Source organism: Vicugna pacos, chromosome 3 (genome assembly GCF_048564905.1).
Source record: "Vicugna pacos chromosome 3, VicPac4, whole genome shotgun sequence".
Classification (NCBI taxonomy): Eukaryota; Metazoa; Chordata; class Mammalia; order Artiodactyla; family Camelidae; genus Vicugna; species Vicugna pacos.
The window spans coordinates 66,442,382-66,458,173 of NC_132989.1; the positions used below are offsets into that span (position 1 = coordinate 66,442,382).

Sequence of the window (15,792 nt, forward strand, 5' to 3'; positions counted from 1 at the left end):
AACAATAAGATTTTGGTAAAATTCTGTCATGTTATATTGTTATGTGAGAGTCCCTTGGGAACCATTTTCTAAAATAGTGATTAATGTATATACCTTCTGAATTTCAAGGTAGTTCTCAAGGAAGCATTATGAAAAATATTTTCTTTATTAGCTGCCTCTTTAGAGTAAAATACTTGCATGTATAAATTCTGATAAATTCTGTCTTGTTATTTTATAGTCTCCACTTATCTATGAGATTGAATAATGAAAGATAAACTACTTTTTTTTAAAGAAATAGGAGAGGTATAATGAGGTAAATGATAAATAACCCTTTTAATTAAAAAATAGGCTTTAATGTTAAAAGTGATTCTCTTTTGGGGATTATGCATGATTTTTATTTTTATCTGTATATTTTTCTGTATTTTCCAAATAGCTATAGTTAATTTTATATTCAGGAAAGTTACTTTAAGGTAGACTAAATTTCACCTTACAGTGAGTTCTAAACTTTCTTCTAAAATTAGAAAACAAGAACTTAATAAAATAAAATTTAAATTTGAGGATGTCATATATTTTCATACCACTGTGTTATATTCATAGGCATATTTAGCATTTCTCATGAAAGACTTTTTTTTGGGTAAATGCACATATTAAAAGAGAGATATATAAACTGAATAGATGTAATTTTGAGACATTTTATAACTTTCAATAACTTTTTGGTGATAATTATCCCAGGAATATTTTTGGCTTTTGGTTTTTAATATTTTTTGGCTTATTTTCTAACCATTGTTTCTTTAGAATATGGATTTTTGTCATTGTATTATTTTACTTACCATGTAATTATAGATGCAGTGTTAATATCCTTTTCCTCGAAAAATCACCCTGTTCGTACTTACTGTGAAAATAAAAAGTCATATGAGTAAAACTTTGATCTTGTATTTATATTTTAAAATAATTAACTATTTAGCATCTTTGTGCGGTAACAAATGTAAAATAGCAATACATTAGGAAATCAGCAGTTACTAGTGTGTAGGGGATGCACTTTTGGATGGCAAAGCTATAAAAAATAGAGAAATGATTACTGTACAACTCAGGATAATGGTTCCTTATGAGAAGTTAGGAAGAGGTTAGGATTGGGATGGGGCGTATGGCTTGGGCTTCTGAGATGGTTGGCAAACTTCTACTTTTCCTGACCATGGTGGTGGTTCCTTTATAGTAACCGTATGTTTGCTTTATAAAATTTCATAATGCCACAAATTTATTTTGTATGGCTTTCTATATTTGTTTTGGTTTTTATTTTAAAATAACAAGATTTTTAAATGCAGTTAAGGTAATTAACTTTAGAAAAAGAATATGCAAAGTCATTTCTAAAGTGTTTCCTGGCATTGCTGTGATTCATCCTTGAGCACGGACAGCAGAAAATCTAGAGATGGTCTCCAAACAAATGTTTGTTTGTTTCTTTTCTGCTATGACGGATTCTATGAAGTATATCTACCTGTTGATTTTCTAGAGGGGAGTAGAGAATAAGGTCAGAAATATTGGAGGCAGTTTAAGAATTAGAAATTTATTTTATAAGAGAAGAAAGAGATTTTACTATACGACAATTATTTTGTCACATGACTGGGCGATATCTAGCTTTGCCCTATTATTTTCATCTTGAGTGAATACCAGGTTCATCTGAGCTGTAAAATTATTATTATTATATTATAGTATTACCGTTAAAAAGTAAACCATCATTTCAAGTGATTAGAAATAATACCTACTAACCTGTAAACTTTATTGGGCTAGCTTCCCTTTTCTCCCCATTAGTGTGTTTATATTTTATTCTGAAATCACAGGCAATGCTTTTATGTGGCGCTAATTAATGTTTACTAGATTTTTTTCCCTGCTACAGCTTAACATAGTTGTTTTATTTAACAATTTCTTTCTGATTTCATTTATTTCCAAAATATTTAGCAAAAATATCAATATACACTACTAAACTTTTAATGAAAAACATATACAGTGATTATAATTTAAGTTTCTGGTGTGGATAGAAGATTCCTTAATTGTCCTAAAGAAAAGATAGAGCCCAAATACATTATTGCTTTAGTGTGATAATGAAATCATATTATTACAATGAGCTCTTTGAGAGCAGAGAAAATTAAACCCATTTTTCCCCAGGGTCTGTCAAATAATAGGTGTTCAATAAATAGTAACAGAATGCAGTAGTCTGTTAGTTGGGAAATTGGAAATGTTTCAAATCATTCAGATGTTTAGGTAAAGTGATAGGTTTGAGTAATAATTGTTGATAACATGTGGCTGGTTTTTGTATTCTTGCCTAAAACAGTGTTTGTGACATCTAGAAAGGATTATGTTACAGGTTTGTAGTGAGGGGATACTTTTTAAAAAATGATATATAAACACATATATTATGTAAATAAAATAATAGGAGAAGGATGTTTTCCTTTATATCTTAAGAGAATTTTTTTTTTTTTACAGATAATTATATGTTACTTAGGAAAATACTTCTGTAGGAACTCCTGCAGAGTTAGGTGCATTCTTTACCATGATCCTGTAACATCCTCTGTCTATCTCCTTAATGTCCCTGTATATTAGATTTTTGTAATGGGATGTTTTCTCTAATAATTTGTTAGCTTCCTCAGGGAATAGACTTTGTCTTATTTATCTTTTTCATTCTCAGTACCCAGCAGGGTGCCTGCCATGAGATGTTCAAATCACGTTTAGTGTTTATATACATGAATGATTAAATAAAATATTATCTAATAAGTGTTTATCATTTCTTATTCTAGTGTAAGTGAATATGTAGTTGCACGAAGGCCATTTGATGCTACTTTTATTCACTTTGTTTTTCAAGATAAATTTAGATAAGACAGCAACTTGTAAAGGCATAAGTGAATCAAAGCAGGTAGCAGAGGCTTTATATCTTGGGGGCATGGCACTAGGGAATGTAGTGGTGAATAAAATAGATTTGGCCGTATGCTCATGGGCTTATCTAGCAAAAGAAACCTTTTCTCAAGAAGTCTGAAACATCAAATAGTAAAATACATGTAAAAAACACAGTATAGTATTATACTATAATACTGTAGACCAGTCAAAATTTACAGATATATAAGAATATGGAGAGTAAGTACACATAACTTTTGATGGCATATAGTAGGCATAATTAGTAAATATTCAAACAAATGAATAGTTTCTCATTGTACCATAATTCTCCTTAAAGTCCATGTAAACTAAAGCTTTTCATAGGCTAGGAACAAATAGTTATATTCAAAATCCATTTGGATGATAAAACTGTCATAGGTATATATTAATGTTTGCCAGTCAGTGCTGCCTAGGCTATTGTTCAGCTCAGCAGGTAGGGACAATACAGTTGGCTCTCCGTATTTGCAGCTTCCACATCCGTGGATACAGAGGGCTAAGTGTACTATGCAATTCATTTGAAGAACTTGAGCATCTGTGGATTTTGGCATTGGCGAGGATCCTGGAACCAATCCCCCTGTGGCTACTTAGGGGCCACTGTAATGAGATTCATTTTTCACCTTATTCTTACCTGCCATATTATTTCTACCTTTGGTTTAATTTCCTGTAAGATCTAGTTTCATTTCTTTTGCCACATATAAATGGTATAAACTGCCTTATGTTCTTTATAGCATAAGGTAAGTTGTTTATTCATTTTTTTTTTTTTTGCAAGCTCTGTTGATTTGAAAAAGTACATTCATCACTTTACCCGTGAAGTGTGTGTCTCTATTCCCAGACCATCCTTGGGCCTAGGATTTCTCCTGGGTAGCATCTAACTACTGCTAATAAGTATCAGCTATTTTCCCTATTACTTTTGGTCCTGTAGGGCAGTATGTTATTTCAGTCATCCTAAGGGAAACGTGAATAAAGGGAGACAATCAAGGAAATTATAATGCATTGTATAAGAATTCTACTTCACTTAAAAATCTTTTACATTAATTTGTTGCATTACATAGACATTTTGAAATTCATAAAGGAATAAATGAAGAAGCTAATATGGAAATGAGATAAACAGAATAGAGATAACTTTATAAGTAGTTCCATTGTGAAAAATATTTTTTTTCTAAGTTTATATTTTCAAGGAACTTCATCTTAAGCCCCTTTCCCCCCCATGAATGTGTTCATTTTTTATTAAAGTTTAATTTCTGGTGACTGTGGAAAGATGAAAATGGAAAGGCTTTAATTTACTATTTTTGATGTAGATGTTACACTGACTGTGATTTTGTTGCCAATAGCATTATAAACAACAGAAATATGATGTTCTTTCAAAAATAGCATGCATTTCTAACTTTCTATTAGAGTTACGAAATTTATAAATTTATTTTGGAGATTTAAAAAAACTGACTGATATTGGGACAATGTAAGGTGTGTTTAAGAAATGGTAAGCAGAGCTATCTGACCAGAGTCGGAAAAATCAGACACAAGATCTGTGCTTAGCTAAAAGATGATAACATTTTAAAACTGTTAAGGAAACTATGAAATTATCCTTATCAGTGTTTTCATGATGAGTCCCCTGGAATTTTGAGGTGCAGTGGAAGGACCATCAATGGTACCTACGAGTGAGATGGGAGAGAACCCTACCAGAAGGCTCTTGGTCTCTTTCTGTTTTAACCAAAGCAGCTCAGTTTTCACCCTTTCCTAATTCCTTCTATTTTCTCTAATTAAACGGAATCTCCATTTAAAAAGTTGCCTATGTCATAAATGAATTGTCTTTTAATCTCCTTCATTGTTCTCCTTTATCTTCAACTGGTCATCAAAACCAGTCAATTCAGTTGCCTAAACATTTCTTACACATCTTCTTCTCTCTAATTCCACTGAAAATACTTTAGTTCAGGTCTTCATCATGTTTCCAACAGCATAACAACAGCTATTTTTGCATCTGTCTCCCTTCTACCCCTGTAGGGTTCAAGAACTCCTTCTCAAGGGTTCTTGGTTCAAAACTCTTGAATAAGCAATTTTTTTTTCGAATTCTTTTTTTAAAATATTTTATTTGTTTATTATTTTATTTTATTTTGGCAGGGGTGGGGGAGGTAATTAGGTTTTAACTTATTTTTAGAGGAGGTACTGGGGATTGAACCCAGAACCTCATGAGTGCTAAGCATGCACTCTATCACTTGAGCTATATCCTCCCCCAGCAACCTTTTAAAAAAGTCTCTTTCGTATATTTACAGTATCAGAATCCAAAACAATCCAAAAACTTTAAATAAATAATTTGAAAACTGCTTATTCGGCCTGACCTAGTTATTTTACTAGAAAAGAAACTTGGTACCCAAAGATGTAAAGAATATGATATGCCATTGTTTCAAATGAGTGAGGTTTAGCCAGGAAAACTCACGTTTTCCAAGTTTTCATTGAATACTTTTTCAATACTGTACTGGATGAAATTTTTGTTATGTCTGCAGTTGAGAGGCATTTTTAAAGCATGTTCAAAAAATCATAAATTCTCTTTAGGATGATTAATCTGACGGCATTGTGTAAGAGAAACTGAAGAAGGGAAAGGACTAAGGTCAAAGACTGTGTGGAGGCTAGGCTAGTAGTCTTGGTGTGAGCTGAAAAGCCCTTGAATTATGGTGGTGGTAAATGAGATGGAAAATCAAGAATGAAACTGAAGAATTAAAAAGATGAAATTTGTCTGGTTGTAAGTATTGAGGAAGAGAGAAAAATTTAAAATAATTTGTACTTAACATGTCTGATGAACTGAGACTTGGGACAGTGTTAGCAGAAATCTGAAATTTGGAAGAAAGAAAGTGGGTTCAGCTATAAAAGTGAGTTAGTTAATGAAGGAATAAGGGTAAGATAAGAATAGAGGCCTGGGGATAGAAATTTGGAAACATTCATACTCAGGGGTGATAAGAAGGAAAGGGCTAGCATTAAGACAAGGGGAAAATATGACACAGTGAGAGGTAAATACTCATCACACTTGCTAGACTGGCTTAGATGGCATGACTGGTGTGCTTCTATAACCTAGAAAATTGATTGAATCTGTTCACTGTTTCTGGATGCATCCAATGTGAACTCGGTATCCTAGGGCAACTAATAAAATGTGTTTGGTGTTAAGGTACTATCTTGAGTTCCTAAAATATTCAAAAGCTGTTTATGGTTTTTGAAGCAAGACTTGAGGCTCCAACTATGTCAATGCCTGGGTGATTTTTATCGGCCACAATTTCATTTTAGAAAGCAGTCATGTATTGTATAGAGGGGAAAGTAGATTCAAATTTGGAGAAGAATAAGTGGACTTAAATGATCCATGGGTTCTTCCAGAAGTTTTTGAAACTTAGATTAATAGGTATGGAAACCTCAATATATTAGCCTTCTTTCTTCATTGAAACTTTGTTTTAGCAAACATGTATTGACTTCCCTGTTAAATAAAGAGTAATGTAACAATTCTCATACCTTAGGGAGGTAAGTGTATGTGAAGACTATAAAAATATATCATGTTGAATTTGGTAGTCTAGTGGCTTGTACTTAATTGGTACTCAGTATTTGATGAAAGAATGTTCTTTCTTCACACATGCTGTGTCTAAACTAAGTGCCCCCACTTCCATGGGAACATCGTACTACTACTCTTAATGTAATCCATTCAGTATTTCCTCTTCTTGCTTTCCTTTGATAATTACCTTATCCTGTTGATCCCTCTTCTTGACCATCATCCTTTCTTTGTCAGCTTTCTATGTCATCCTTTCTTTTTCAAATTAGATATGAAAAGAGAAAATGAAGAAAAATATTTCAGAGCTGTGAAGGTATAATTTTTATTATGGACCAGAGTCCCAATATGTAAAGGAAATGGAATGTCTTTAGATATCACAAAATGACTTCTGTATTGTTTACAATAGTACACCTTAATTTAAGGCATTTTAGAAATTATGGGCATAATTTCCATATGCATTTTTCATCAACACACAGCCACATAAACCAGACTAACTTATTTCCTTTTTGCTCTAATCTGGAATATCCCCATGAAAGAACCTTGGGAGCTTGTAGTAAATTAAATTTGTAGACCTATTCCATCACAGGCTGCCTACCTGCATACCTTTCTATTATTTTCCAGACCATGAGTATAACCTTGGAGCTTTTCTACCCATTTTCCTTTGTCATTTGTTTTCTCACAAGGTGCCTACTCTTTTCTTATAAGTCTAGAATTTTCATTTTATTCACTGCAGAGACAGGCAGGAGGTTACACAACAAACACTGGGAAGTTTACAGAAAATTAGAAATGTCAGCAAGATTTTATATTTGAAATACAAATGGAACTTACCTGGTTTTACCTCCATGTTCACATTGTTGATTATTTATTTATTTTATTTGTGTTTGAGGGGTTGTGGGGAGAGTGGAATGGGTCAGGGCGTTGTAAGTCTCTTATTTGGGAATCATTCTGCTGTCTTTACTGGATGAGAGATCAAGCTTCTTCAAGTTTGGACCAAGAAGGGACTGAGCTGGCACCACTGCTGAGTTCTTTAGAACTTGTGGTATCCTTGGAAACCTCTCACTGTCCAAGTGGTCTCTCTGAGAGGGGAAAATGATTAAGGAGGGCACTTTCCTATCTGATCCTCAAAGGTGCTCCTCCTGTTCCTCAGCTGCTTTTAAATGCTTAGTTTTCCATCAGCTTGTCCACTTGCTGGGACTTTCAGGCTAATTCTGCCTTTGAGAGAAACTGAACTTTTGTGTTCTTAATGAATGTTTGGGTTTAGTTTCTTCAGGGCCAGTGAGGCTTAGTGGAAGGTGTTACTGGGGGAAGCCTTTTATTACTAAATCCCTTTGGTTGCTTTTCCCTGGCTCTTACGTTTTCCTGTGTCAGAGTTGTGCAGCCAGGTGGATCTTCTGTTGAATTCCTGTCTTACCTGAGAGACATTCATTTCTAGAAGAAAAATGATTGGTGCCCTTGCTCAGGGACTTGCCTGCTCAGATCGATTTCCCATATGTTCTCTGAATAAACTCTCAGCCTCCTTTTCTGAATTTAAGTTCTTTTAAACAGTAATCAACCTAAACAGTTGCCATCACTGGGAAAAGGTAGGCTTTCCTCTTATAATTCCCTGCTTCTGCACTTGCAAGGTCTCCTGTCATTCAGGGTACAAGTCAAATTCTGCCTCTTTAATGAGGACTTTCCTAACTATTTTGACCTTAGTAAAATGTCCACCTTATTGATTTAAAAATAGGAGATTGTTTTATTTTCTAGATTTGACATATGAGTGATACCACACAGTGTTTGTCTTTCTCTGTCTGACTTATTTCACTTAGCATAATACCCTCTAAGTCTATCTATATTGTTACAAATGGCAAAATTTCATCCTTTTTTGTGGATGAGTTGTGCACCTGTAACTTATATAGTATTGGACATCAACTATACCTCAGTAATACAATAGAATAAAATATGAGATTGCCTGTCAGTCCTCTACCTGATATGCTTTTCATTGACTGTTTGGTTAAAATAATATCCTTTCATTCCTCCCCTTCTTCTTTTTAAAAAAAATTTTTATGGAGATTAAGTAATAATAGCAAGATTGAATTGAAACAGAAAAAATTGTCTCAGTAATTTTTTTTGAAATAAGAAAGAGCCAGCAGGATTTTTTCCCTTATTTTAGGAAGTTTAAGAAGCAAGAATTATATGTAGTTTTTTGTAATTTAAATATATATGTAGTTTTCATGAGCTGTTAGTACCTGCCAGGAACAAACAGCAGCATCTGATACTTTCCTTCCTCATATCAGGAGGCTACACTGGCAATAAAGGGAGGGGCTTAGGGGATTGGGTTTGATTAATTTTTATTTAAGAAAAGGAAATTTAGGGTTTTTTTTAGTTGAACTATAAATTCTATAAAGCCTTATTTATTTATATTAACGAATAATGGAAGTTAATTAGAAATCTAAAGAATGAATAATAAAGCTTGTCATTAAATATTTGTAGAGAAGAAATTGTGTGTGTTTTTCCTTGAGTAATATTAGTAGGTATGTACCTAATTTACTGTAGTGGTGCTACCAAGAGTAAGAATATAAAAACCGTCCCTTTGTTGGCGGCGGGGCCGGGTGTCAATGAATTGAATTAGAGTTAAAACCAATTCAGGAGGGTAAACAGTAATTCAGTTCAGGGCTTTTATTTTTGTAATTTTTATTTAGAAAGAAGGAGTTTTCTTGAATGAATCTTCCTGAGGATCAGCTTTTAAAATAATGAATAAGAAATATAAGTCTGACTAAATAAAATTAATTTTTAAAGATTTAGTTCTATATAATGAACAATTAGAGAAAGAGAGTGGGAATCAGAAATAAGAACTTGATATTTAGGAAAGTTCTGAAAGCCAGAGATTAATTTATATATTAAACTAGCATTTTAATGAAAAAAAGTAACTCTTCAATTTAAACATGCAGGTAAACATTAATCAGATTTATTAAAAATACTTTAAATTCTTATGAGTTCTTTTTTTATTGAACTATAGTTGACTTACAATGTTGCTTTAATTTCTGGTGAACAGCATAGTGATTCGTTTGTAAATATATATATATATTCCTTTTCATATCCATTTTCATTATAGGCCATTACAAGGGATTGATTTAGTTCCCTGTGCTACACAGTAGGATTTTGTTGTTTATCTATTTTATATATAGTAGGTAGTATTTATAAATCCCAAACTCCTAATTTATCGCTCCCCATCTCCTTTCCCCCCAACTGGTAACCATAAGTTTGTTTTTTATGTCTGTGAATCTGTCTCTGTTTTGTAAATAAGTTCATTTGTGTCTTTTTCAGATTCCACATATAAGTGATAGATTGTATTTTTCTTTCTCTTTCTGACTCATTTCACTTAGTATGATGATCTTCAGGTCCATTCATGTTGCTGCAAATGACATTTTTAAGGCTGAGTAGTATTCTATTGTATATGTTTGTATACATATGTATATGTACAATTAGATTGGTCCCATATATATATATACACACACACATACACATACACACCACAACTTATTTATCCAGTCATCTGTTTTATCCAGACATTTCAGCTGCTTTCAATATCTTGGCTATTGTAAATTGTGCTGTTAGCTCATGAGTTCTTGATATCTCCTTACTTCATTTAAGTAGAGAAAAAAAATCCTTTAATTAAACTGTTCCAGAATATTAAAAGTAAGTTTTTATCATATTGAAAGCTTGGAAGAATTGCTATTAGGTTCCTCAGATAATATTTTCATATTCATTGTATATCACTTTACATGGTCAATGATGTCATTAAAAAGATCTGATCATCAGTGCCTAGCTGAATGAAACATTTAAATTTTAAAGCAGTTAAGATTTATTTTGTATTATAATCAAAACATTTACTTTTCAAGACCTTTGTTGCCATTTTACCTGAAATTGAAATCATGGTAGCCTTGTGGCCAAATTGAACTTATCCTGCTTATTAAAAATATAAGCAAGCTTATGCAACTTAATGTATCATTTTTATTTATGACGGACATTTAGCTAATAGAGTTTAATTTTAGCTGTTTGGGTATTCACAACTGAGGTCCAAAGATCATGGAGTCAGAAGAGATAGCCATTTCTGCTATTCACTGTCCAAAGTCCTGAACTACAGAACCCACGAGCAAAATAAAAGGGTTGTTACTTTTTTCTGCTAATAAGTTTGGTTGTTATACAGCAATAGATAGTCAGAACAGAATTTTATAGCTGGAAGTAGGGTGCTGCTGTAACAAAAGCTCAAAGTACATGGGACCAGCTGGTGGGCAGAGAAGACTTCATGAAACCTGGAAGGGGTTCTTGGTGATGGTTGGTAAGGGCTTGAAAGTACAGTAAGTGAAAGACAATATTATTTGAAGCTGGAAATAAGACCTTTATTATCTAGTGGTAGCAAAACTGTTACCCAGGGTAGCATGGAAAATAGTGAATGAACTGACAGATCTGGCAAAGGAGATTTCCAGGCATAATGGCTAAAGTACTGTCAACTGTTTCTTTTAACTATGTCTCATAAAATACGAATGAATGGAGATGAGCTAAAGAAGGAATTCTTGTTTTCGACCAGAGTTTGGAGGAAATATAAAGGGAAAAGTTCAGTTTTTCCAGCCTGCAAAGGGTTCTCAAAGTAAGGAAGGACCTCAGAAAAAAAATCAAATCCAGAGTGAAGTTAGGAAAATGTGATCTTCAGGCAAAAATGAGACTAAGATGTAACTATAAAACTTTTAAGATTCAGAAACACTTGAGGTGGTCTTTATGGACACTAAGACACATAAGAAGCCTTCAAGTATCTTAAGGGCATGCCTCCTAGTTCTGTTCTGTTAAACAAAAGGGCTCCTAAGAACTGAAGGGCTTTGTCCCACAGCAGCCTCACAGAGAGATTTCACAGAGATCTGTGATTGATACATAAGAAACCTCTAAAGTTTTAAAAAGAATTAAATCATCCTGGACTTGTACTGAAACAACACAAAATGAAGAGACTTCTGGATCCATGAACTTCTGTAGGCAGGAAAAAAGCTAAGAAAAGTTTTCAGTTACAAACATGGGCTTCTTGTTTATGGAAAAGGAAATATAACTCAGATGGTGGAACCAAGAGGCTAGAGGGCAGAACCCAGAACACAGAGAAATACGCCCACTGAGTGGGGCTGGAGCCTGATCAGGGTACTGGTTCCATGTGCCCTGCTGGATGCTAGAATTATTGTAGACCAGTGTCATTTACACGCTTCCTAGCTTTTACCCACACCTTTCTGAACAGAAATATCTATTGTGATTATCGTGTCCTGGAAAACTAGGTATTTTGGATGTGTGGGAGCTGGGTAACTTGTTCTTTAGTTCACGGATCTTCATATTGAGAGGAGTTGTACTCACATCGATTGCATCTTGACCTGATATAGATGATTAGATACTGGACTTTGAACTAATGGTGTAATTATGAGGAGATTTGGGATTGTGGGAAAGGGAATGAGTATATCTTGGGTTGGGATGTGAACTGCTGTGAAAATAGGGCGGATTGCACCAGACTGAGTTTTTTAAATTAAACTTTCTGTTTTGAGATAACTATAGATTCACACACAGTTGTAAGAAATAATACAGAGTTGTAAGAAATAATAATAATAATAATAATGCATGTACTCTTTACTTAGTTTCCTCTGATGGTAACATCTTGGAAAACCCTAGTACAATAACTCGGCTTGACATCCAGAACACATGTAACCAGTACCTTGATCAGGGGCCAGTACTACTTACTGGGAGACTTCTCTGTGTTTTGGGTGCTGTCCTCTAGCTTCTTGGTTCCAGCATCTTGATAGAATCCACCAATCTAATTCAGATTTACCCAGTTTTACTTGTGCTCTCATGTGTGTGTGTGTGTGTGTGTGTGTATGTGTATGCAGTTTTGTGTGATTTTTATCATGTGTGGATTCATGTATCCACCACCACAGTCAAGGTACACAACCAGGATTCCTCCTGTTGCTCTTTTTTTAACCACACCTGCCTCCCTACTCTGTTTCTACCTGCCAAATTGATTTCTATTACAGCATTAGCTTACATTATAAATGTGAATACCCTTTGAAAACATGAATATATATTATACATAAGATCATTTTATTAAATTGCTTCTATAGAAATTACCAACAAAAACCTCAATTTAGAAATATATAATGGTTGATTTTTTTCAAATTCAGAATTTATCTGTTAATGAAATCAACTACTATTAATCAATAAAATTTACTTTAATTCAACTTACTATTTTTCGCTGCTGTCCAGAGATGGTTTAAAACACTGATATAAATGCTACATTTGTGTGTGGTCTGTTGTATAGATAGATTGGGCAATAGTGTAATGATTTTGCTTTTATATTTCAAAAATGTATACCCCAAAGAGTGATATTTTTATTCTCTGTTGTTCAACATATTCAGTCAAAGGTAACCAAATATGAAGAGCTATAAAGAAAGCATTCCTAAAGGAAAGAATTGCCTTTCTGTGCTACTTCCATATCTATTACACTGTACTATTTTGTTGCTATGGTAAGAAAAATAGGCCAAATAATTTGTAAGGAATTTAGTGTTTTTCCTTTTTAAATTTTTGATTACCAAATTATTTCTGGTTTCTTCTTCCCTTTTTCCTTTTTCTCTCATATGCTCAGCTCCTCCTTACAGTCTTTTCCTGTGATTCTGAATTATTTATAACAGTGCCAGAAGTATTATGAACATCAGTGTGAGCTGTATTTTCTAATTCAGATATATGCAGGCTCTTTAACTTTGTAGAACTTTAGTGTATGATAAGCATTATTTGTGATCCACAGATAGAAATATCTAAAATTGTTATGTGTGATTTATCTTATTTCTAACATCTAATCTACATCTTCTTTTATTTTTAAAAAGACAGATCATCTCAACCCATTCTTTTTTATTTTACTCCTTTAATTAAAACTGTATTTACTGACCTTGCCTTAAAAAGGGTCTCTTTACTATCTGGCACTCCCCTAGAAGTTGACTGCTTTGCTTGTTAATTGATGCTTTCCAGCCTGGTGGTACAGGACACTGGATGGCATTCTCTGATGTTCTGATTCAGCCTCAGTGTTAGGCAGGGGTTGTTTCCCTGGGTCTCAAGGCTGTCCCATTCTGAGTAATCCTGTCCTATCCCAGTGATAAGGGGTCCCAGGTAGTCTTGGTTTAAGATGTTTTTCCACCCCTCCCCCTCCAGGGATGGAGAGTTTTTTCCTGTTCTTTTCCTCAGCTAAATTGGGTCTTGGCCTGTGCCCTGAGGACTATAGGTTTTTTTGTTGTTTCTTAGGAGAGAGAGGATTAGGTGGAGCTTTGTTCTTTTTTCACAGTAGCTGCTTTTCCTCTCCTGCAGGCCTGCTACATGAGGGAGTGTCTCTCCAGTTTCTTGGTTTCCCCCTATTTTCTTGTGAGCACCTTGTGAGGTATGTGTGGAGAAGAGTCTGTAACTAGATGAGCATTCCCTGATGTTTCTGGCTCCCAAGGATTCTGCATTCTCATGCTGACTCACACTCAGCCTTTAGCAATTTGTTGGAAATTTCAGCTGAATTCTTACCAGCTTGTATTCCATCTGGCATCTGCTTCAGGTTATCAGGTGTCCACATCCTGTTTCTCCTTGGAGGTGTCTGTATGGAGATGAGTTCTCTGATGGGTTCAAGAAAATTGGCAATTTTGTAGATTAATGGCCTTTTTTTTGTTATAAGGCTGGAAATTATGCTGTTTCCAGGTTTTTACATCCTATGTAGAAAACATATGAGTGTGTCCCTCAGTATATAATCGCTGTTCAGCTCCGTTGTTCATGATACATACTGGGTTACACATTTGATCTGAAAGGTCCACAATTCCTGCTTTGATTTTCTTTCTGGTAAACTCTTTTTAAATTTCTGTCTAGAGCCTGGTAATTCTTTTCAGCACTTTCCTCCCCACCCCAGACACATCTCTAAGGCAAATTATGAGAGAGACGATTTGAAATTGGTGGGGAAAGGAAATCCCACTTTTAAGGAGTAGAAAAATATGGGTTTTGGTGTAAGCTCTTCTTTTATTAGTTAATTCGTCTAGAATTAATCACTCATCTAGCTGAACATCTTTTTTCACCTTTAAAAGAGGATTTTAAGACCATTGTTCCTCTTATAGAGTTGCTGCAAGAGTCAAATTGTGTATAAATGATCCCTGAAAAATGTAAAACTCTGTAAAAATTGTGATTTTATTATTACCTTTCTCAGTATACTTTCACCCATGAGTGCATTTATTTTTACCAAGATAAAGTGGACCAGCTATAATCTATCTGACTTCCTGTTTTTGATTTATTTAAAGAACTTTTTATTATTGGTTTAAAGACTCTTGCAAGAGCGTGAATTTTTTTTTTTTTTTTGATTTATCTAACTTCTGATTTGAACCTCTCATGCTCTGCTTCATAGACTTCCGTGTTTTTCTTTTGTGGTCACAATTTTCTTATCTCAAAATATGTCTTTCTACCTTTTAAAGATCTTTTTTTTTTTACTTTATTAGTTGCCCATGTAAAAGTTTATTAGCTACTATTTGTATTTTTGAAGTTCTGATTTTTTTGATATGCCTTCATTTATTTTTTGTTTCTAGTAAGTTGTTGTAAAGTTCCCAGGCATCTTGTCAGTGTTTTTTTCAAAAAAAAAAAAAAAAACTTTTCTTTGAAAAGAATATCTCATTTATTAACAATTTTTTGAAAATGTGGAGACTCCATAAGTATTTTCTGAGAAAGCTGAGCATGATGAACAAATATTTACTAAGTACTTATCCACCTGTACTTTAGATATCAATTGTGGTTCCTCCTTGGGTCTTAGCCATCAAGGTGTTTGCACCAACATGGTGGCAAGGACAGAGGATGACTAGACTTGATGTCTCCATCTACCACTTTCTTCCTTCTTCATAGGAATGTTATGTTCCAGCCTTCCTTCCTTTCCTCTCTTTACTCTGGACCCCTTTCCCATCTTAGTTTATTCTATTTCAGGCAGGAGGTTTTTTCCTTACATGTACACATTGACATCCTATTTAACTTTTCTGCTTTTCTAAATATGGTCTAGTTATTATGGTAAAATCTGTTTATATGCAAAGAACCTCAAACAACCCTAATCAGAAATGAGAAGAATCAGAATACAGTTACTAGTTTATTTGTTTTAAGGATGAAATATTCATATGTTTAATGGAAATGAGACAAAACATAGTAACAGCCTGTGTCCAGTTACCATACTAAGACCACCTTAAAATTCTGTGTTTTGCTAGAAAGATTCATAGAGCTCAGCATATAGTCATACTCACTGCTATGATTTATTACAGCAAAAGTTTATGAAGCAAAAAAAGGGGAGCTGGAGAAGGCTGGAAGAAAAGGGA

The 15,792-nt window shown here is 33.9% G+C and overlaps 1 protein-coding gene and 1 long non-coding RNA gene across 6 annotated transcripts in view; one reads left to right on the forward strand and one right to left on the reverse strand.

Annotated features, from left to right (window-relative positions):
* LOC107034343 (uncharacterized) overlaps positions 1-7,475 on the reverse strand; it is a 64,405-nt gene extending 56,930 nt beyond the window's left edge. For 3 of the 4 annotated variants that reach the window (XR_012071354.1, XR_012071352.1, XR_012071353.1), the window contains exons 1-3: positions 7,253-7,475; positions 6,615-6,679; positions 810-871 (exon numbers count right to left, since the gene is read on the reverse strand). This is a non-coding gene — a long non-coding RNA (uncharacterized lncRNA). The remainder of the gene's footprint in view (positions 1-809; positions 872-6,614; positions 6,680-7,252) is intronic. The other variant, XR_012071355.1, reaches the window with a different exon arrangement.
* The window catches only part of SSBP2 (single stranded DNA binding protein 2), a 249,894-nt gene that overhangs the window by 87,772 nt on the left and 146,330 nt on the right, over positions 1-15,792 (forward strand). The gene's annotated exons all lie outside the window — the stretch shown is intronic.